The 24,025-nt window shown below is 37.6% G+C and overlaps 1 protein-coding gene across 8 annotated transcripts in view; it reads left to right on the top strand.

Moving 5' to 3' along the window:
* Nucleotides 1-395: 395 nt before the first annotated feature.
* TENM2 (teneurin transmembrane protein 2) overlaps nucleotides 396-24,025 on the top strand; it is a 1,286,794-nt gene continuing 1,263,164 nt past the window's right edge. For 7 of the 8 annotated variants that reach the window (XM_045395034.3, XM_045395036.3, XM_005558468.5 and 4 more), the window contains exon 1: nucleotides 396-827. The gene's annotated coding sequence lies outside the window, so the exon portion shown is untranslated. The remainder of the gene's footprint in view (nucleotides 828-24,025) is intronic. The other variant, XM_045395035.3, reaches the window with a different exon arrangement.

The following is a 24,025-nucleotide window of genomic DNA, read 5'->3' on the forward strand; positions in this document are numbered from 1 at the left end:
ACGCCCGGCTGGGATTTTCTCTGCAGACAAAGGGGTGCACGTGTCCCTGGCGCCCCTCTTTCTCAGCCGTCAGCCCCTCCCTGGCTGCGTACCCCGCAGCCACAGCAGCTGCAGCCCCAGCGCCACCACCCAACCCCGGCGGCCTGGGCCGGTGCGCGCTCTCGGGGCCCAGGGATTGGCTCGCACTCCCCATTCAGGGACCGCGAGGGCTGGCGGGCGGGCGGCGCACGGCGCGGTGTGTGTGTGTGTGTGTGTGTGTGTGTGTGTGTGTGTGTGTGCGCGCGCGCGCGCGCGTGTGTGTATGTGTGTGTGTGCGCGCGTGTGTTGTGCGGCGCGCGGGCGAGCGCGTGTGTGCGCGCGAGAGCTCGCGTGCGGGAGTCACTGGGTGTGCGTGCGTGTGTTATGGGTTTGATTCCAGAGCAGGTTGCACATTGGTCCTGGGTGGCTCGCAGGCTCAGGTCGTGCTTGGGCGTCCTCCTCCTAATCGTTTCCGAAGTAGCAGCAGCAGCAGCACCACCACCACCACCACTAGCAGCAGCAGCCGCCGCGGCAACGTCGAGCTCAGCGGCACAGCAGGCAGAACTGTGCAGAAGCGAGCACCGTTTGGGGAGTCCGGGGGGCGGGTAAGAGGGAGGAGGGGGAAAGCCTGTCTTGGTCTTTGGGATTATTTTTTTCCCCTTCTTTCCCTCTCTCTCTCTTTCTTGAGGGTGTGTGTTGCCCCCTCGAAGTGAAGGAATTTTGCTCCAAAGCGAGCTGGGACCGAAGACTCTAGGCTAAGTTATCTATGTAGATGGTGTCAGGGAGCGAAGCTACTGACCAAGCTGCTGGTAAATGTTTTTCACTTCTTACTCTTTAATGCTTACGGCTTTTTTTCCCCTTTTCTTTCTTTCTTGTTTCCTTTCTGTTGCTTCTCATTCTGCAATCGCTCCTGAATCAGCTGCAGTTCTCTTTCTCTCTCTCCTTGCGTTTGTGCAGTTTACAACTTGTTTCATGGTTTTCTATGTATTTTTTTTCCTCCTTCATCCTCAGATGAATGCTGGAACATTTAAATTCGGCACTTCGGGAGGTCATCATTAGTTGCATGAGTTTCAGGGGGGAGGGGAAAGATTGCTAGAGCAGACTGTTATTTCCCTGCAGAAGGACTGCCGGTTTCTTTCTAATGTTCATCGCAATTATAGGGATTTTTTTTTAGGATGCATTTTAACGTTGCATTGCTGTTTAAGGTTATCGTTCTCCAGGATTACAATGCATTTGACTCAGTTTTGACAGCATGAGAGATGCCAGTGATTCCAGAACTACTGTATGGTACATGCTGGCTAAAATATTCAAAATTGCAGGAGGAATCATTTGCATTCCAAAAGAGAATTTCTTTAAAAATGCCGTTTTGCATCACATTGCTACAGATTTGCAGGAGGCAATAATAGACACCACTACCCGTGTTGCTTGCAAAGATAATAAACATATAAGTGCTTTAGTGCATCACATACTGTCTTGGACTCCAGTGATTGAGCTATTGCTAAATTTACTTAATAATAAATTTAGGGCTGTGGAGAAAGAGGGAGACTGCTGGTGCTGTTTTATTCAAAATTGTGAGACACATACAGCAATCTCTCTCTTAGATCTTACTTGAAGTGGCATCTTGTCAATGGAGGGGGGGTTCTGCATACACATGGAATAAAATTATTTAAAATAGCCAGCATAATGAATGCAAATTGAACTCTAACTCTTTTCTTAAAAATAGAACTCACTTTGTAACTCTGGCTGCCAGGATCTGTTTTAAATATTATTTAAAAATTAATATACAACAGCTCCCTAATGCATTCATATCATTTAAAGTTCTTTGGAGGGTTCTTGATCATTACCATGTTTTATTTGTTTTGCTTTTTTCCTCTTAAGTTTTCAGTTCCAGTTCAGTAGAAAAACTGAAGGGCCAGTAAGTAAAGGCAAATCAGCAATTTAGAAAGGAATCAGTGTATAGTTGTAAAATTTCTGCTAAGCCATGGAAAAATGAACTAGTATAATGGCAGCTTAAATGGAGGAAGGGGGCCTCTGTGGTACAGCAGGTTGCAGTTTCTGCACATGGATCATCATCCTGAGAAACCCTGAACTCTAAACTGAGGTGAGGACATCCAGTTCAGGGATACTCTGAGACACATACATTCTACAGAGGGAAAATGTTGTTATTCAAGGAACCCTCCTTCTGCTAGATGGTTGCCACATCATAGAGCAGCAACTTATCTATGTGCAAAGAGTACGTTTGCAATAATACTCTTAAACTTTGTTTTAATGTAAACTTAACTAACGTTGGAAGAACTGCATGAAACAGTGAAGGCTGTTCAGCCCTGAAAAACAAAACAAACTGTAAATTAACTCAACTACTCAGGCCTTTTTTTATATAGAAAAAACCTACTCTAAGGCACCATGCAAATTCACCTGTTCTGGGTCCCCTGTGTTGACAAAAGCCTTTCTTAAAATTGTGAACAGAATTCTTAAGTCCTCAAGCTTATTTCTTCCTTTGTAGTCTGCTGAAAGTAATAAGGCATTTTATTTAGAATGAAAGCTCAGCTTATTCATGGATCCCTTGAGATGGCAATATTGCTGTTTTAAAATATTTTCATGGACCTTTGAATGTACTGTCTTGATCAGGTTAGTGGGGGGAACCCAGCTTGCATTCATTAAGACCACAGTTGTCTTTGAGTGAAGCATTTGTTTGTCTGGGTACTAAAGGAAAATGATTTCATATAGTAAACTTCAATCCTAAGAACCCAAGGCACCTAAAGCGTCAGGTTCCTTCATTCTAGGACCCAAACCAAAAAGCAATATACCCGATGCTGGGCAGCTGTATTATTTCTCTGGCATATTCCACAAACATGTGTATGAAAAGATAACTGACCAGGCTAAGGGCTTATTTTGCTAGGCTCATGGGGCAAGATTTCTAATTGTTATGTAACATATTCAGATCATGAATTTATTTATGAAACATCAAAATTAGCTTCAGTTTCAGTATCTTCACTAGACTCGAAGAGTATGAGTACGTTGATTTAAAGTACATTTTTTTCCTACTGAGGTTGTTTTTTTTTTACCCACCCACCCCTCTTTCTACTTCTAGTTTCCTGGCAACTTCTGAAAAGCTCTGAGAATTTGTGTTAAAATATTAAACATATCTACATTTTGGGTGTGATGCCAGGTTAGATTACTATTCAATCAACTGGATTCGTATTACTCTTACATCGTTTGGTGTGGTATCGTGTTTGTGGCTTGTTGATGGGTTTATTATGATAATAATTATTAAGTTTTTTTAAATTAAATCTTAACTAAGCTTATTTTAACTTTTTGTGCCTGGTGTTGATTTCAGGTTAATGTATGAAAATAATACTATCATCTTGATAGCCTTGCCTGGTAACTTGGATAGTTTCCTTTCAACTGGTCTTGTTAAATTTCAGCATGGCATTGGACTTACTGGGGAGAAGGTAACTTGGGGAGATGGCTATGTAGAAAGACAGGTATCTGAGACTGTTGATTCATGGAACTTGTTAATCGCATTTGGCTGTATTGTTAGAGTTCCTACTTTCATTTTGATAAGAACGAAGGTTTCTCTGCATGTATGAATCATTTATTATGCTACAGCTGCTGAATGTTTCTTAACATTAATTGCTATTTTTTTATTGTGCAATTGAAGGGAACTTTGAACTTCTTGTGTGTTTTTAAGGAAAACCTGTTTGGCTAGTTTTTTTCATTGTTTTCTTTCTGGGCAGATTAATTTTGAGAAGTGATTTCTGATGAAATATGGTCAAGGTCATTTCCAAGGGCCTTTTTATCCCTCCTCACTTGAGAACTAAAACTTAACAAGAAAGACAGACTTAAAGAGGCACCACTTAGCATCACCCTACTTAGCTTAAAGGGGGCAACGTGAAAAGCCTATGTTATTGTCTGTCATTACTTTGTGTAAAGCAACAGTTTTGTTCTTTGAACTGCTGGTTCCTAGTAGCCCTGATGAAATCACAAGGAGAAATCCCCAATTCTTCACTCATAGTATATACCAGATTCCCAACCTTCAGGGAACATTGCAAGACATATATATATATATATGGGGAGGAGACATGTCTTTTGATACCTTCTCAGTGGTAGGGGACATAACAGTATTTGATTAAGCATGATATGTTTTGTAACTACATAATACTCTGCTTTAAGTTTTGTGAAAGCAACAGTAATTTTGTGAGTCTTATTTGCTGAGAGCAAATAGTAGTTTTGTCAAAGTATTCTTTGTACTTCTGGTGTCTATTTTGCTTTATAAAGGGAATGTTCACATTGTTCAGTACTATGCACTATCAGCAACAGACATTTGAACAATTATTTTGGGTTGTTTTCTCTCCTTAACAAAGATAAGCCACTACTTAACATAATTAATTTAGCTGTTTTAAGAGTGTGTAATAAGAGGATAATATATCGGGTCCTGCTCATATTTCCAAAAGATTTCATAAAGTTATGGAGGCAGAAAATGTTTTCCCTAAAATTCATGTTACTCATGACTTCAGTCTATTTAAGGTATTATATACTACAATATGATTCTGAAACTGAAATGCTGCATCCTTTTTATGAATTCTTAATGGGAAAAAAATGAAGCACCTGAGAAATAGTTTGCAAACAAAGTTCTTTCGTTTTCACTGCCAGACTTTCATTGGCCCACCTCTCCTAAGTATAGAATTACGAGCCTTTTAGGTGAAAATAATGATCAGGGGAAAAAGTACAGTAATGTGCTTTTCGGCTGTACTATGAGTGAAAAGAGAGCAGGTGTTCTTACACTTTTCCTGTGAGTTTGGTCAAGAGAAACTGAAACCCAGTAACACAGCTAATATGTTAGAATAGAATCTATATTCCCCATAAAGATTTTCTTTTTCTACTGGACAATATGAATTGATCTTTGATGGAACAATTGACAGCATCCCTTATCTTATCAACACGGTGTAGCTCCTGCCAGAATGTTCGTGGTAGATGCTAAAGAACCACCTCTGTCTTGGGAAATATAACAATGCATTGTTTGAGGGGAAAGAGATGGTTTCCTTGAAAGTTGAGACTTCTCAGGACTTGACAGCAATTCTTTGAGAGATGCTTGACTCACCTGGATATTTGTTTAGATGACCTATGGAGAAAGCCCAGTATACTCTTCCATCTCTAATTTAGTTCTGCTACAGGTTTTTGGAACATAAATATGAAGTTTTCAGCTCATTCATTCTTACTATTACATGAGTTTATGATTTCTGGAATGTGATGCAGATCTATAAAGGTATAGAACCCAGCTTTCAAAAAGTCAGCCAATTTTACTGCTCTGGTGACTAAATTACTTAGCTGTACGTAAGCTTAAGCTTATTTGAAAAAATATTAGAAGTTTTGTATAATCTTTTCTGTTAATACGACTTTTGTAAAGTGCTTTTATTAAGTTATATAAAAGGGAGTTATGTACCTTATAAAATAAAGAACTCATTTATGAATTTGGTTCCAAAGAATAAGTCATTTCTTTTGTTTGTTTAGGTTTTGCAATTTTTAATTTACCTAGTAAGAGACAAGGACTAAAGCGGGAGGATGTAATTGGTGTGATGAAGATGAAATTGATACTAATGATAATATACCGATTCTAAATCTTGAGGTGGGACACATCAGGAGGATTGTCTTGGAAAAAAGTTTACATTTAAATATCATTTTTATTATTGCTTAGAACTTCACTGATACTCAATATTTTGACATCTCTCCTACTTCAATTAGAAGAATAAGAGTCTATGTGGAAAAAAAATGCTACTAAATAGAAATGATTTTTGGCAAAGGTTAAAAAATCTCATATTGTGAAATAATTATTTCAGAAAATTGTATAAGCTGCTTGCTATATTTGTAACATGTTTTTTTTTTTTAAATCACTTCGAAATTTTGTTGTAAATGTTGGAAATAGTCAAGTTAGGTTCCTAGATTGTTTCTAAGAATAAAACTGTACCATGAAAGAAGATAGCTATATTCATACATATGGCTAGTCCAAACAGTAAATATCTACATAGCTAAAATCATATTTATTGCTAGATAACTCCTTGCAACAGACTTTCTGATTTTAATTATGATAATTTTTCTAAGCCATTTCATATGTAAGAGTATATAGTTATATACTACATATTTCAGTAGAAATCACTTAGAAGAAACATAGGCAAATGAAAGCTATAGGAAAGTATATTTTAGTCTTTATTTTTAAAAAATTCCTTTGGTAAGCAGTTTTTGGATTCCCAAGACAGGCCATGTACTGAGCTAAATCTGATGGTAAAAGTAATCTAATGCCAAAAGAATGTCTAACAAAGTAAATGCCAGTAGGGGTGGGTCCCTTTTGAAAAAAATACAAATAAAGACTTTTGCTCTTTGTGTCTAAAGCATATTAGAAAGGTGGTTGGGTTTTATTTCATTTTGGGTTTTTCTCAGGCAGTCATTGTATACAACTATCCACACATCCTCTGCCTTCCAGTGTGTCCAGCTCATTTCTATTCATGGAGCCTGGTGTGATATGATATCTGGAATTGGAGACCTAAGTCAAGGTTTGGCACTGCTGGCATGGATTCAACAGAGGCCCGAGAAAAGGGCAGTGTGAATTAGTGGGAAGAGGATGCAGACAAGGGGAAAATTTATTCTGTAGTTGGCCACCATTTTCCTACAGTAATGATTCTGCCGCCAGTTTTATTTTTAACCTCACTGAAACTTCTTGAGAAGGCACAAACTGGCTTCTCTATATTTTAACCCTATGAATAATAACGTAATTATTAGAAAAGCATTTCACAGTGGTTAGGGCTCCACAACTTGTGTGACCCAGCATCTAATTTTTCTCTTCTCTAATCCTGTTTATATATCCCCACACATAATCAGACGCAGTCAGATGAAACCAATTACTAAAGGAAAAAAATCAAATTTATTTATTATATTTATTGGATGTGTCTGTTGCTTAATTATCCATTGGCAAATTTACATGTGGCCACAGAGAGGGCTGTGGATGAGTGTGGAAAATGATCAATCATCACTTCTCACAGTCTAGAGGAGGCTACCAAGAAAGCGGGGTTGGGGGGGGGGGCGGGGAAGGATCCTTTCTCATTCCTGTCAAAGTGAGAATCTAAAAACTGAAAGTCATCACCCAAAAAAAGTGACAGGCGTTTGGCTTGACATAGAAAAATCTCAAAAAGATTGAGAGTTACCAAAGTTTTCGTAACCACCTGATGTAATGTTAGGAAGAAAGGAAGGTGCTGTGTACTCTTTGGAATAAATAATGATTTAGATGTTCAAAGATGTGTGTTGGAAAAGCAGCTCAAATGATCTAACAAAGCAGATCGCCAAGTACATCCCTCAGCTGTACTTTTGGGGACAAAGATGGAAGGATGGGGGGGTGGGATGAGATAAGGTGAGCATGAAGGACAGGTGAGGTGCAAAACAGTGTTTGCAGAATTTTATCGACCATTATGAATAACTCAAGTGAGCAACGCAAAGCCGGAGATAGCACCACTAGCACAGTGAATTAAAATAGATTTTGTGCTGGCCTTACAGTGTAAGGACATACACAGACTTATTTTGGGACTTGTATGTTTTGGTTAAAAAAATTCCTCATCACAACCGAAAATGGTTTTCTTCTCTTTTTTTACTCCGCTCTCAGTTTAATGGGATCAATCTTGAGCACACATTATTTTGTATTTTTTTCCCCACTTGTTATCATCATACATTTTTGGAAATTTATCAATGTAGAAATTTCCCTTTAAAGTAGGTAATAACTGGAATAACTACCCTTTCAAGGAAATATGGCAAGGTTAGATTGTTGTAAGAGGTGTATCTTATTTATATAATTCTTCAGTTCCAGGGACCACAAAATCTTTAAAGTCCATCCCATTCATACTCCCAAATTTGAAAGTATATATGAACTTCAGGGAGGAAAACAAATTACTGTTGAACTTGAGACATTTGGAAGCTGTCCTGTAGGAATTACTGAATGAAACATGTTTTAAGAACTGTGGCACACCATTATTGCATAATTTAGAGAAGTCACTGGGTAAATTATGACTTATTGTGAATTACCATTTATTTGTAGAAGCTACCATTCAATTCAAGCGTTGTAGATTATCCTGTTGTCACCATTGGCTACAGAGAAATTAAAAGGGCACCATGAATCTTGGGAGTGGTTTGATGCTGTGGACTTAGCAAGAAAATATTAGAGAAGAGCATTTTTTTTGTATTTGTTGTAATGTATATCTTAAAAGTTATTCTGTAATAGAAGTTATTACAGAATAAAAGTTGCTCTCAGCAGGATTCATTGCAGAAGCCAAACAGTAAATAGATAGAGAGCCTGAACTCTTCTTCCTACAGCAGTGATTTTTCACTCAGCTATTCCCTAAGGCCACCGTAGGTGTATGAGGGGCACTGGTTCTTTTTATATGATTTGTGTATGTTCCCATAGATTGTGAAGTCTATTCCTGGGCAATTTTCAAGTTAAAATTGTGTTACAGCTACCCTGAAGGTTGTCATTTCTTGGTTTTTGTCTTGTCAGTCAATTCATAAGTGTTTATTAAGCCCCCATGGGGTGTACACAGAATCATACACAGTTTGGGGGGGTATGTGTTTGTGGATGATTGCTGTCTGCTCTAGAAGCAAAAGTACTATTGTGTGCGTGCATGTGTGTGTCTGTGTGCATATGCATAAAATAGTATTTTAATCACAGAAGTTTAGTAGGGGTATATGTGTGTGTGTGTGTTTAGAACTCCAAATGTATTTACTCTGAGAAAAGCATAGCTTCAGGTGAGGTCAAGGATATAACTTCTCAGTTTTCTTCTTTTTTTTTTTTTTAAATTGAGATATCTAATAACAGACATGATTAAGTAAAGGGTAAAGCCAGAGGGTCAGTATTAAGCTGTGTATCCTTGCCAGGAAGATTCAGATCATTGTTCACATCTGGGTTTCAGAGTAAGGACAAATTCCGATGCTGGTCATTTTTAGGATGTGCCGGTTGCCTGTGTAAATTTAATCAGTGAATAGATAAATGACTCCATGCCCCTAAGCTGTCAATTTACATTTTTCATGAGCAATGAATCAATTTATGATTCACTTTTATTTCAAAAAGGGGTTTTGGAAAAATGATAGGAACTGAGAAGGAGAGAAAATTTTCAAGTATTCCCCAAATGCTCCATGGATGAAAAATGTTCTCTAAAGGATTGTATTTCCCTGTTGAACTTGAAAGCGTGTAGTGAATATGTAGGTTCTGGGATTTACTTTCCAAAACTTATTCGCACTCTTAGATTCATCTTTTATCAATCATTTGTGGGAAGGGTAATATTCTTGAAAAGCACCAGGTGAATAGCTCTGAAAGTGGATGGCAAAGGAGGAGTGCTTGGCGGCACTGACCCTTTCCACAGCCCCAGGTAATAGCTTCCTAGACTTGGGCAGGCAGCTCCAACTTTTGATATCACCGTCAGGCTCTTGATTAGTGCTCATTTTGACTGTGATTTTCAAGATGTACATATCTCAATTCCAGTAAATCATAGCTAAGTCATCAAAATTTCCTTTCCATCTTCTGTTCCTTGTTGATCTGAATCAGAGAAGCAATGGCTGGAAAGGAAAAAAAAAAAAAAAAAAAAAAAAAAAAGAAAGAGCTTTTGCTGATGTGTTCCTTATTTCAACTTTGATTCAGCTCTTTTCCTGTTGGGTTTCTAAAGGATTTATGAGATTGTTTATCTCTTACTGCCAGTCCTTCTGAATGCAGTCTTTTTGATGAAGGAATATTATTTACCACTCACCAAATTGCAAATTGCAAGATCTCTTAATTTATTTTCCCATAGTTTATATAATTAACCAACACAGAATACATTTGTGCAATTTGAATTATTATTTTTGATTCTGTGATCAGGTCATGTTCTCTCTTGTTAAGGTAGAGACTAATTCTGGCTAACGTAGGTGGAAAAGAAATGTGTTAGAAGGATATTGAGAATAACAGAGTCACCAAAATAAGATATAGAAACAGGCATTTCTCCTTCTGCCCCTGAACACTGGCCTGGCTGGAGCCCTCCATGTCCCTCACACTGGAAACCCATTGCCATGAGCATCACCCACAGGGCTGCCCTAGAAATGTGGCTGCTTGCACAACGCCTGCAAGAAACTCACCCCCATCCTTGTTTCTGAGGCTCCCTGGCTTACCACTGAAACTTCCAAGCTGGTGCACCCACCAGTTTGGCTTTGTATTGATTGAGTGTCCACTCCGTTTATACTAGGCAGTCTGGGAAACTGAGAGTCTGCCCCTTACATATTATATAATGAGAACCAAAGACTTTGACTTCCTGCAAGATAAATATGATGAGATTCCCTCAAAATAAAAAGTACAGGGGAAGTCAACAAAACAGATTAGATTCTTTTTTCTTTTCTTTTCTTTTCTTTTTTTTTTTTTGTCAGAGTCTCGCTCTGTGGCTCAGCCTGGAGTACAGTGGTGCAATCTCGGCTCACTGCAACCTCTGCCTCCTGGGTTCAAGTGATTCCCCTGCCTCAGCCTCCCAGTGGATAGGATTACAGGCATGTGCCACCACACCAAGCTAATTTTTTTTTTGAGACGGAGTCTCTCTCTGTCACCAGGCTGGAGTGCAGTGGCACAATCTCGGCTCACTGCAACCTGCGCCTTCCAGGTTCAAGCAATTCTCCTGCCTCAGCCTCCCAAGTAGCTGGGACTACAGGCACACACCATTATGCCCAGAGATGAGATTTCACCATGTTCTCGATCTCCTGACCTCGTGATCTGCCCGCTTTGGCCTCCCAAAGTGCTGCAGTTACAGGCGTGAGCCACAGTGCCTGGTCCACACTAGGCTAATTTTTGTATTTTTTGTAGAGATGGGGTTTTGCTATGTTGTCCAGGCTGGTTTCGAACTCCTGACCTCATGTGATTCTTCCACCTCAGCCTCCCAAAGTGCTGGGATTACAGACGTGAGCCACTGCACCTGACCCACCCCCCCAAAATATTTACCATTATTCCTTACATGGAGAATAACCCGTAAGGATCTTAGGGAATGGATAGTAAGTGTGTCAGAGTGTGAACTTAAAAGCTTAAGAGCAATGAGAACTTCTCTGTTGCTGAAAATGAATTGAAAGGCATTCTAGATGATAAAGGTATTAAGTCGAATGCTTTTCATTTTAGCACACACAGATCTCAAATATGTTGGTCATGTAGAATTCCTTTTTTTTTTTTTTTATCATCAAGAGTCATGTTAAAATGCTATCTACTTGAACTCTGCTCATTTTGAAGTTAAAGATAATTCACCTGGAATGGGCTGATGTTTGCCTATGTATAAATACACAAAGAAAGCACATTAATCATAGGAATTCTGGATAATGTATCAGAAGAATGTTTCATTTCTGCTTATAAATTAGTAATAAAGTAGTAATGTGGGACTTGAAAAAAAAACCGCATTTGATTTTTCTATAGTTTAGACTCTCTGGTTCAAACAGGTCTTCCTCACTAAATTATTAGTAAACCTACTGAAGTGCAGGACCCACCTAAGTAATCCACATCTCTAGTAAAATTTCTGCATTTGAAGGCTCAGCCTTTAATTCTTCAATTCGAAATTAATTTATTTATCCTTCCATCACTGTCTCCCACGGATTTTGAGAATTAATTAGAAACAAAATCACTTTCAGTCCTTGGATGTTACATTCTGTGCTGAAAAAATATGAGATACTGAAGTGTTATTAATAATGACAAAGGTTCATCCAATAAAATAATCCGGCTGGCTGAATTCTCACATGGTTGGTATTTTCTAATATAAATTACTGTAGGATTAAATAGTTAAATATTGAATATTGTCTCATTTAATGCAGTTCCATGAAATATTAATGATAATGATGGTTCTCCAGTTTGGGGAATTCGGAGATGGTTTTTTACTGACTAATAGCTTTGGCCGGAAACATAATACATTTTACAAAATGATAATGAAGATATTTAAATGAAGGTGAAACAGGAAATAAATGTCCACTAAACTTATAGATTTCAAATAGGTGAACTGTCACAAAAATTTTTTACTCTTCTGTTAGATAGTTTACTTTTTGTTCTAACAACAGCACTGTGATCATTTTTGGATAGCTTTGAGAATTTGTTAAAAAGAACAGATTTACCCTATTAGGCTGTTGAAGAGAAAAGTTGTTGATGTCGTTTAGTTGGTATGAGGGGTAAAAGTCTGAAAATTGGATTGGGCTTTGAAAGAAGGCTGGTCATGTTGAGTGTGACAGTTGAATTGGGATTGTGCATGAAGTTAAAAAAGAAAGAAAGCAAAAGAGAAAAAAAAGGAAAGAGTGAAAGAGAGAATGAAAGATAAATATTGACAGAATAGTCCAACTGAAATGCCTGAGGCCTGCTTGGAATTGAATTTTGAATGCATAGAACAAAAATGTTTCAATTAAGTCTTTTAGTTCAAGTTATTTGGTTTGGTGTTTTGATTTGATTTTTTTTTTCAAATCTTCCTGTTTTGACTTTTCTTCATGTTCTTGATTCTGTGAGCTTATATCTCAATGTAGGGGATGAAAAACTAATGACAGATAGTGTACATGACTGTTGTTGAAACATTTTTTCAACATGAATAGAGAATAAGAACATATACCAGTACATCAAATTGATTTAAATCAGATATTTGTGTGTGTATTTTTTTTTTCTCCAGGGGGAAACTTTAATGTTTTGTGAGACAATTTTATTTAAAATTGCAGTTATCCTTGTTACAGACCTAGTAATTTAGCAGTTGAAAAGCTCCCTTTTGTGTTCTGTGTAGTTAATGTATGTGATGGGAGAGAATATGTATTATTTTTTTAAATGTTTGGGGGTTGTATTCTTTTAGCACAAACTTATTCCTTGATAAAGGAGCTGGCTATAATTTGCAGAAATGACTGTTTCTTTTTCTTTAGTTGTTGGATAATTGCTCTTTGTATACACTGTGAAAATGTTCATATAGCCCAGTGACAAAGCCTAGCAGATGCACTTGCAATTATCTGGAATTTAAGTAAATTTTGCATCTGATACACACAAAGCAAACGCTTTGTCCAAGCAGGCTCACATACTGGCATGTGGATTGCTGTGAATACAATGAGTAGATTTTTAATGGAAAACAAATGGAACTATTAGTAAGTCTTGTCTTTTACTTGAAAAGACACCAGCTTTAGGCATGGCCTCCAACTTATTCATATTCATAGTTGGTTTGGTTCTCAATATGACCTTTAAAACTGAAAAAAAAATTTAAATGTTTAAAACAAAATGTGTAGCTGTGTCTTTCTTGGAGTAACATTTAGAGATTTCTGGAAGAGAAATGGTGAAATAAATATCTGTTTTATATTCCAATTTTTTTTTTTTTTTTTTTTACTATTAAGAAGGGCATTCAATTGTTACGACTTTTAAAATGTAAAAGGGGATTTCATATATAAATAAATCATGCTATAGACAAAAGATAATTACAATGTTACTTTAACAACCTCAATTCACAAGAGAGACCATAAGAAGGAATATATAATGGGTCCAAATTCTACTTTTTATTGTAAACAAAGGAGATCTAACCAGAGGAATAGTTTTCCGCAAAAGCCACTTTTCCGAGGTTTGTTTGAGATTAATCCTTTCCACTGTGTATTTTTTGTTGTTGTCAGACTTACGTAAGTGAGATCTTTGAAGGCTTAATCTTTTTCTCTGTATTTATTCTTAGAAAATATTAAATGTATGGAGCTACTTGGATTTTCTTAAATGCCTTTAGGTCTTTTGGGGAGTTTAAATTATTTTTACTTTCAATGAGAGGGTTACAAATAAATGGTCCTGTAGACATTGTATTTCATAGTTTGAAGGTGCTCCATGTCATTCCAGCTTTTGAATGAGGCAAATTTCAAAAGTATTTCAGGCCACATAAAGGCGGGCCTACCTTGACCACTTTCTGCTTTCTTCTCAATCTAAACTGGAATCTAATAATAACAAGAGATCTCTTCAAATTCTTTGAAGAATCAGGAGCTCCCAGGGGGTCTAAGGGTGGAGTTAGTGTTTGAAAAAAGTGGATTTGGGAAGAAATTTTGAAGACAGAAAGGGTGAGCCTGACAGAAGTATTTCAGGCTCTGAATTAAAATGAGCCAGATGTGCTGCTGCTGGAATATCCTTCCTACACAAATATGCCTCCACCTTAACCACTTTTCCAAAAACAAAACATAAAGCTTCCTCAGCTAAGTACTTTTTATAGAATTTCAAAAATGACAAAACGTGCTCAGTTGCGCATTGCCAGATTATTCTGTGTGGCCCACAATCTCCCCCTTGCCATGCCTGGCCTTTCCCCTCTCCCCTCCCCCACTCCTGCTTACATTTCTTAAACTATTGTAGGCTATCTTTAGGCTTGGAGAGGAACCAGGTGCTTTCCTTCGTATTTAAGCAACTTGCTATTTTGAAATTCCCATAGAGAACTGTGGGCATTTTTAGTTCTGTGTCTTGAAGCATCCTTTTCCCTTTCTGAAGGAGAAGCTGCTTACATAATACCCAGAAGCGGACCCTTGGGAACTGCAGAGCTATTTTATGGATATTTTGCAAGAAAAGGAACGCTAAAGCTCCAGTGTCCTGTGTGCCCGCCTGCGAGGGTCTCCACTGGAGATATTTGCATAGTAGCAGATTCTCAGAAGGATAAATATATACAAATCCATCTTTCAAATAGGAAAGAATCCGTAGGAAGCTGCACCTAGGAGGGTGAGAGCCCACTAATAACTCAGCCCGAAAGAGCTTCTTGAACAATTCTAGAGCCAGGACCCAACTGTCAGCAGAGCTTGCCAGGGAGACAGATGCTGCGGTTGGAAGACAGTTTTCCTCAGTTAGATATTTTGTTCTTGTAGATGGCCAACCATGACTCATGGGGAAAACAGGAGAGAGAGGGAGAGGAGAAAAGAAGAGTAAATTAATCATTTTATTAATCTCTATTTAGAATTCAGTCATGTAAGTAAATGTCAACCCGGTGAACTTTCCATGAAACTAGAAGTGTTGTAAAGACAGTTTCAGGGTTTTAAAGTTATGCCAGGTGATAAAGGCGTCTAATTTAACCTGCAGATTAAATAACCGACACAATTTCAGGAGGATATCTGTGGGAAATAGTAATGTAGGAATTATCTGATAATCCGGCTCAAAGGAAGCATGCTTTTGAAGAATTGAAAGGACATGAATTATTATTTTTTTGTGTGAGAGATGATAGGTTTGTTCCCTGTTCTCCCTATATTTGTGTATGTTTATTTATATTTGTGTGTGAAAGATGATCTTTTTTCACTATTCTTTCTTTTTTCTTCCTCTACCTCTCTCCCCATTATGTCTGTGTGTACCTATGTGCATATATATGACACATATACACATATCATACCTACACAGCTGTGTTACATTCAGCCAGGTTACCTCTGCACCCTGATATATCAACTTTCATCTACATTTATCACTCACTTCCAGATCTCCTCTGTAGCTACATGCAGTTGATTAGGTAAAAGCAGAATATCTGCTTTGTGAAAGATTCAGTTTTTTGTCACGCATGCCGATTGCCAGATTCTGATTTCCTTCAAATTCCCAGAAAGGGGCTAATATTGTGGGCGATCATCTTAGCTTCCTCTATTTTTCTCTTTTTTAAGATTTCTCATTTCCTTTGAAAATAAACAAGAGGAAAGTTTGGCACAGTATCCCTGATTCTCATTTGTTTGGGGCTGAGTATTTCAGGCTCCCCGTGAGCCAAGTTTATTTCATAGATCTACTCTGTAGGTCTCTGAAACTGGAATAAGTTATGCGTTTGAGTGCCTGACAGCAGCCCCTATGCCAAACTCTTGATATGCCATCTTTCTGATGGAGTCCCAGAAGTGTCCCTTTTTAGATACGCATGTTCTTTGTGAGCTGGAATGGCAGATTGCCAAAAGGTGTATGTTTGGGGGAAAGGCAGACTTTTATGTTATTCTTTCCTACAACTGGTTATTTGGAGGGTACTCTAGGAACTGAAAATCACAGCTGTGGATCCAATTTAGAGAGTGTAATTCACAACTGACGTGTGGAAGAGGGAGCTTGCCATCTTGAGCCACCCTGCTTGTCTGGCCAATATGGAACTGTCTGAGATGAGGCTCTTCACCTCGAGGTCTACGTGTCTTTCACTGTATCTCATGTCAGATCAAGCACTAAGAGACTATCCTATCAATTTGTAGCACTCCCTGGAGAACTTTGGGTCTTGAAAACTGTGGGTCATATTGATCCTTGAGTGAAGGTGGTTGCATTTCTTCTAAGGTTTATCAAAATAATAATGACCTTTTTCATTTATCTGTTTCAGACACTTATTTGAGAATGCACAAAGATGGATGATTCTTGCACAAGTGTCAGAGAGGTTGCTATATTTCACATGGCCTTGCACATATGTAGTATGTGCTTGATAAATATCTGTTGAGTAAAAGAAACATATATGTCTTTTCCTTTAGGAACACAGAAAAAATGTACCATGTGATTATATTTTAAATTTTTTTCTTTATTTCTTTTTTCTTCTTCTTCTTCTTCCTTTTTTTTTTTTTTTTTTTTTGAGACAGAGTCTCACTCTGTCGCCCAGGCTGGAATGCAGTGGCACAATCTCGGCTCACTGCAAGCTCTGCCTCCCAGGTTCACGCCATTCTCCTGAGTAGCTGGGACTACAGGTCCCCACCACCACGCCCAGCTAATTTTTCTTGTAGTTTTAGTAGAGACAGGATTTCACTGTGTTAGCCAGGATGGTCTGGATTTCCTGACCTCGTGATCCGCCTGCCTCCGCCTCCCTAAGTGCTAGGATTACAGGCGTGAGCCACCACACCTGGCCTCATGTGATTATTTTTAAACCGTAATTGGTTGAATGAGTTAGAGGCGGGCGGATCACCTGAGGTCAGGAGTTCAAGACCAGCCTGGCCAACATGGTGAAACCCCATCTCTACTAAAAATATAAAAATTAGCCGGGCATGGTAGCAGGTGCCTGTAATCCTCAGCTACTCAGGACGCTGAGGCAGGAGAATTGCTTGAGCCTGGCAGGCGGAGGTTGCAGTGAGCCGAGACGCACCATTGCACTCCAGTCTGGGCGACAGGGCAAGACTCAGTCTTAAAAAAAAAAAAGGTTTCTATTCTCTTATAAATGAGGAAGTTGTCACAAATAAGATGGACAGACAATATTGAAAAAATACATGTTGAGGGAATTAGGATTAATACAGTCCTTGAATCGGTTGCCCATCAAATACTTAATATAAGGATATTTTAAATAATATTTTTATTTTTATGATTCAAATTAACTAAACAATTTGCTAGTGACCTTATAAAGATTATCAAAAGAATAATTTTTGGTTGGGCGTGGTGACTCACACCTGTAATCCCAGCACTTTGGGAGGCCGAGGCAGACAGATCAGGAGGTCAGGAGATCGAGACCATCCTGGCTAACATGGTGAAACCCCGTCTCTACTAAAAATACAAAAAAATTAGCCAGGCGTGGTGGGGGGCGCCTGTAGTCCCAGCTACTCGGGAGGCTGAGGCAGGAGAATGATGTGAACCTGGGAGGCAGAGCTTGCAGTGAGGCAGCCACTGCACTCCAGCCTGGGCGACTGAGCGAGACTCCGTCTCAAAAACAAAACAAACAAACAAACAAACAAAAACCCAACCAAACAAACAAAACTAAACAAAAAAAAACCAGTTACATGAAATTAAAATGCCTGCATCCATAAATAAAGTTTATTGGAATATGACCATACTGTTCAATTGCATATTTTCCATGGATATTCCACTACAACAGCAGTGTTAGTTAGTGTGGCTCTCGAGCTTTTCAGTTTATTATTGTTTTAGTGTCTACTATTTGGCCCTTTACAGAAAAGGTTTGCTGGCCTTTACCTAATGTGTGGTTTGCAGAGGTTAAAGGGCTATGAGACAAAGCCTGTGCTCATTTTTCTGAGTTCACACACTATTGATTCCTCCTTCCCTATGGTGTATTTCTGGTCAAGGGAAACCAGATTCACTAATAGACACTCAAGAAACATGTATGAAATTCTATGATATATCAGAAACCATGCCCAGGGCTGGGATTAGAAAAATGAGAGAACAAAACATCTGCCCACCATGCCAGCGAAGACCTACCGGTATTAAGAAGCAATCACAAAACAAACACTTCAATATGAGGTGTTACATCAATTACAGAATAGTTACCAAGAAGAACTGATATTTATCGATTCAATATTCTAAGCACTTTACACATATAATCCTCAAAAGAGTTCTATGAGATTATTATATTAACCTCATTCTTTTTAAGAGTAGAAAACTGAAGTCAAGAGATTTTATGGAATAAAATTTCTTTATCTGAATACTTAAGTGATGGAACAAAGATAGAGAATCCAGGCCACATGACTCCAGAACGTTCCTCTTAGCCATTATGCTATAGGGCTCTCTCTGAAGTGCATACAGCATATTTTATAAATACAGTATACTCTGGATGTGGCATAAATGGGTAGCTTCTTATGCTTAACTAAAACGTAAAGAATTAGCCTGAATGAACATGGCAGAAAGAAGAAAGTTAGATCAGGTATCATACACAAAAGTACAGAGACCAGAGAGAGCAAGATGGATTTAGGGAAAAGCAGGTGCATCCATTCACTGTGTCTGAGAAACAGCATCAGGGAGGACAGTGCTGGAAACTGCAGGCATCAATTCATCCATTGAGTCATTGATCAACTCAGGGAACATTTACTGACTTATGCTAAGTGCCGGGGGTACTAATTTCAGCACTGGGGTAGTAAATAAGCATAGGGTTTATAGGCCAGTGAGATGTGCTAAACAAAAACATAAGTAAGCAAAAGATAAATATAATTTCAGAAAATAATAAGGACTTTTAAACTAGAGAGAGTGATATATATGTACGTAAATGAACATCTATGTGCATGCATGCACTGGTTAATTTAGATAAGGCATGCAGAGCAGACTTCTTAAAATGTGTGACATTTGAGCTAAGACTTTGGTAACAAAAAAGAATGAGGCACTTGTTGCATCTTTTCAGGCAAAAGGAACAATACATGCAAAAGCGTGATGTGGGAATACAAGTGGAATGTTGATGCAAAGGAGAAAAGACGAAATGTGGTTATCTGGTGGTCAGAGAGGAAGAGAGTCCATGATAAAATTAGGGAGGTGGTCAGTGATGGGATCATGAAGGATCATGTAGGCCATGGAAAGGAGATTTTCCATTTTATTCTCCATGCAGGAAGAATTTATTGGAGGATTTTAAGCATAGGAATGCCATGACTGTGGTAATGTTTACAAAACATGATTATCTTCCCTCAGATGTTACCGTACCTAAATTATAACTGGATGAGCCTGACTTTAACATAACTACCATCAAACTTCCAGCTCCAATAATCAATTTATAAAAAAAAAAAAATACAGGGAAGGAGGATTATGTTTAAAGGACACTATAGTAATACAACCAGCACAATTCTGACTTTGCCCTTAAACTCTACAGAACAAATATCTGGTTTCTTCTACAAAATTTCAAGAAAAAACATTTCTAGAAGCTGGAGGAGAAATGTATAGATTATAAGAACCTTAAGAGATATTCATCATCGCAAAGTATGGTACTTGTTTGGGTCTCGTTCAAGTTATTAAATAAATAAATACATGAACAATTAGAGAAATGTGAACACACATGGGATGTGGTTAAGAAATTCGATTCTTTGGGTGCAGTGTTATATGCCTCTTTACAAAAGTGAAGGCTTTACGTTTTAGTAATACACATGCTAGATTTGCAGATGAAATATGTCTATATTTGCTTCAAAATAATATTAGGATGGAGGAGATGAGGTTGTAAAGAAAAAAGGATTGGCCATGTTGAAGTTAATTAATGAGCTGTAAGAATTCATGCTGCTATTGTATGCTATTATGTTACATTATATTTATCATAATATATTTTATTATTATACTTTTGTATATATTGGAGTTTTCCATAATAATTTTTATGTTTAAGAAAACCTGTTTATTCTGTGGAGATGGAAAGTACGATGTCAAAAGTAGAAGAGGAGAACAATTTGTGGACTCACAGTTTTCTGAATAAAAGATGATGAACTCAGGTCAAAGTGGTAGAAGTAGTGAGATGAAGATGGATATGGGATATAGTTTTGAGACCCAGGTGACAGCCTTTGCTAATGTATTGGATACAAGAAGTGAAGAAAAAGAGGAAAAAAGTATGACCTCCAGGGTTATGGTCTGAGCACTAAGTAAATGGTCATGCCCTTTACTGAGAAAATGTCTTTTAGGGGACAAACACCAGAACCACACCGAAAAGTAGTGGGGGTGCACAGAAGGCAGATTGTCTGGTGGCAGATCAAGGATAGATTAGAAGGATTGAGGCTTGGAGTCAGGGAGTCCATGGTAAAAGATCATTCTGGTGATTTTGTTGAAAGATGCTGAGCACATTGATTCAAGTGATAAAAGTAAGAATGGAGAGAAGGCAAGGGATCTAGAACATACTTAGGAAAAGGGGTCAGCATGCCTTAATCGGAAGGGGGAAGGAAAGGAAGAGCCCAGATTGCCTTCGGAGTTATGGTGGATGGTAAGCAGAATTCATCAGAACAAAACAAATTTTCAAGGAAAAGATTCCAAGTCCAATTTTGATTTTGAGAGGTCTTTAGTGGGAATGTTTTATATAGTTAGATATATGAGCATGAAGCATAAGGGAGTGATGTGGAACAAGACCCCGAAAGTGATGCGTAAGCAGAATTGCCCAGGGAACTTGAGAGAAGAGAGGAAGGAATAGAGCTGGAGACAGAACACTGGGAAATACCAGCATTGCCAGCATAGAATGAGGAAAAGGAAGTGTGGGGAAAGATTCAAAAGTGCCAACAGAGGAGACTCCTATAAGAGGAATGTTGTAAAACCAAGGCAGAAAAGACTTCGAAGATGCAGGACACTGTGCTTGTGTAGATGCTGTAAAGGCGTCTATAAGACTTGGATTGGAAACGCCATCAGATTTGGCAATGAAAAAGCCACTGTTAAATTTCAGCAATGTCACAGTCAGTGGAAGACAGATCTACATTGGCTTAGGCAGCTAAAGAGAGTTCAGAAAATGGGAACAGGGATCCCTATCTAGAGAAAAATTGGGAGAAAATAAAGCAGAAATTAGGAAGATTAAGAAAAAAAAACATTCTATCAAATGTCAGCCTATTTGGATTGTTAGAAGTTTTCCTCAATTGCAATTAATTAATCAGGGATTTTACTTCCATTTGCTTTATGGAATTGGGCTGTTCATGGGAATGTTTTATGTTATGAATCACATTTAAGAGTTTATAATTAAGAACATATTTGAAATAAATCTACATCCAGGCCTTTATAATACAAAACTGACCTCTAACTACCAAACTTACTTGTGTATTTGTTGCTTTAAAAAGCCTGCCAAGAATGTAATGGGTAAAGAATTCTGTGTGCAGAAAATAACAGATGTTTGGGTCATAATATAGACTTGCTTTTTGAGTGTATCATATATTTATTCTGGTCTGATTGGTTGATTAGGAACCACTTAATAAAATGGAGAAAATAGATTGGAAAATCTAAAACCATATTTTACACATAGTGATATCCCACTACCTTGTACAGAGCTTGTTTGATGAATGAATGGTTAAATTTGTGATTTACATGTATCAGATGAGCTTATTGGAACTCCTAGCTCTATTCTTAGAAAATTGTTCCTTCCAAAATTTGAACAGGTAATTTAAAACGTTTTGTAATTTACTTATGTAAAAACCCTCTGGCCAGTGGATCTTCTTGAGGAAAAGTGAGTTGTTGTATTTTGCATGATTTTTAAAAACTTTTGTTTGTGTTGTTTTTTTTTTTTTTTTTTTGCTGTTGTTGTTCCTAGGATTTTTATTTTGACAGTTTAGTCATTTAGCCAATGCATTGGCTGATTGGTTTGTTAATTGATTGATTGATTTGTCTTGGTGTGGAAGTTTCGAGTCAGGAATATAGGCTAGTGTAAAAGCTACATCAACATGTTTTTGAAATTCAGAAATTACACTTTTCTAACTTAAAACACTCCTGACTTGATGAGAGGCCTTGATTAATGTTAAAGGTGTACACTGGCAATGGAAAAGAGTTTGGTCTCATTGTCTTTACATGAAAGCCTTGGTTAAAGCTACTGAGGTTTGCTAATGGAAATAAAATTACCTCTGACTACTAAAACTATCATGGGTTACTCTTATTTTGTCAGATCATATGGAAAAGTCATTATTTCTTATGGAAAAGTCATTCTTTCTTATAGAAAAATCATTCTTAAGGCATACATATTTAATGTTTCTTATTCTGAAGTGTACAGTCAGTCATCTTGGATCTTGAATGTTGATTTCTTTATTTTACAGATCCTTACTGACATGACTTATGGGGTTGGAGAAAGTTTGATGACATGCAGGAACATCTGCCATTATACTCCATTGCATGAAAAGAACAGTGTCCAAGACCTATCCAAAGTGGATTTAAAAAAAAAATTAACTGTAATAATAAAAACAGATTAAATATTGCTTACTTTCTACAGTCCCTGACCATTAGATTTAATCAAGTTTTAGGCTTTTCCAAAGCAGGTTGTAAAATCCCTCCTGTCACATTTTATTGCAAATATTGCTTTCCAAGTTATCCATGAAAACAGCCCGCTGAATCAAAAGAAATACTATTGTATCAGTGGGAATGATTGTTTTATACGGCAAAGCACATGGTACAAGCTTGTTGGGAGCTGGAATTTGAGTACCATTTTAGCTCCCTCTCTTTTTTTTAATGTAGACAAATCTCTTTGGAGTCTCCAAATGCTTATTTTATTTTTCTGTTTTGCTGCTCCTGCCTTTACTTATTCAGTGAATCACTTATGGAAAGAGTTACTTGTTTGAGTTGATTTAATTCAGATCATATAAAATTCTTTTCGTACTTACATCAAATTGATTCTATTATTCACCATAATATTTTACCCTTCTTGTAACAGTAAAATGACAAGGGATATTTTTGGACAGACTCTGTAGTTCATATGAAAAAGAACTAGGAAAAAATGGTCTCTTTCAGAAAAATATCACTGGAGAAACATAGCCATTTCAGAGCTGTAAATTACTTAGAAGAATGCTTTGTTTCATCCTCTAAAGGGGAAATTTAGGCCTGAAGAAGTGAAATAACTTGAAAAATCATGTATAAAACTTGTTATATTGCCTAAATGAAACTAATTATATATTAAATTGTATGTGAACTCTTTCTTACTAAAATGGAAAATTAACACTATATTTAAAAGTCTCATCTTGGTTGCAGTGAGTCTAGATCATGCCATTGTCCTCCAGCCTGGGTGACAGAGGAGACCCTGTCTCCAAAAACAGAAGTCTCATCTTGAGAAAAATTATAGCTACCTATGGGTTAAAACAATCTGGAGTAAAATAAAATATAGCCATTCAAAATGTGTTAAAAATTAATGAATAGCCCGGGTGTGGTAGCTTGTGCCTGTAATCCCAGCACTTTGGGAGGCCAAGGCAAGAGAATCACTTGAGACCAAGAGTTCCAAACCAGCCTGGACAACATGGCAGGACCCGGTGTCTGCAAAAAGGAAAAAAAAAAACAGTCCCTGCTCTTTAAGCCCAGGACTTCAAGGCTGCAATGAGTTATGATCATGCTCCTTTACTCCATCCTAGGTGACAAAGTGAGACTCTGTCTGTAAATAATGATAATAACGATAATAATAAATGAATAATTATAATGTATTTTAATTATTTCAGGTAGGACTAGCCTATTAAGGAGTACTACATACTCAAGAGGTCATTTTGCAATGATAGGTCTTTTTCCCTTTAATTTAAGTCTCCTTTACGTGAGAAATAATTCAATACAATTAATATATTTAAAATTATTTTTGCTTGATGACTTTTTTTTTCATAAAACCCTCTAGGACTCATTTGCAAAGCTGCTTTGAAGTTAATTTCATGCAGATCTTCCTGATTTGTACTTGTGGTGACTTATTGTTAGGCTAAAAGAGGA

The sequence above is a fragment of the Macaca fascicularis genome, chromosome 6, assembly GCF_037993035.2.
Source record: "Macaca fascicularis isolate 582-1 chromosome 6, T2T-MFA8v1.1".
Classification (NCBI taxonomy): Eukaryota; Metazoa; Chordata; class Mammalia; order Primates; family Cercopithecidae; genus Macaca; species Macaca fascicularis.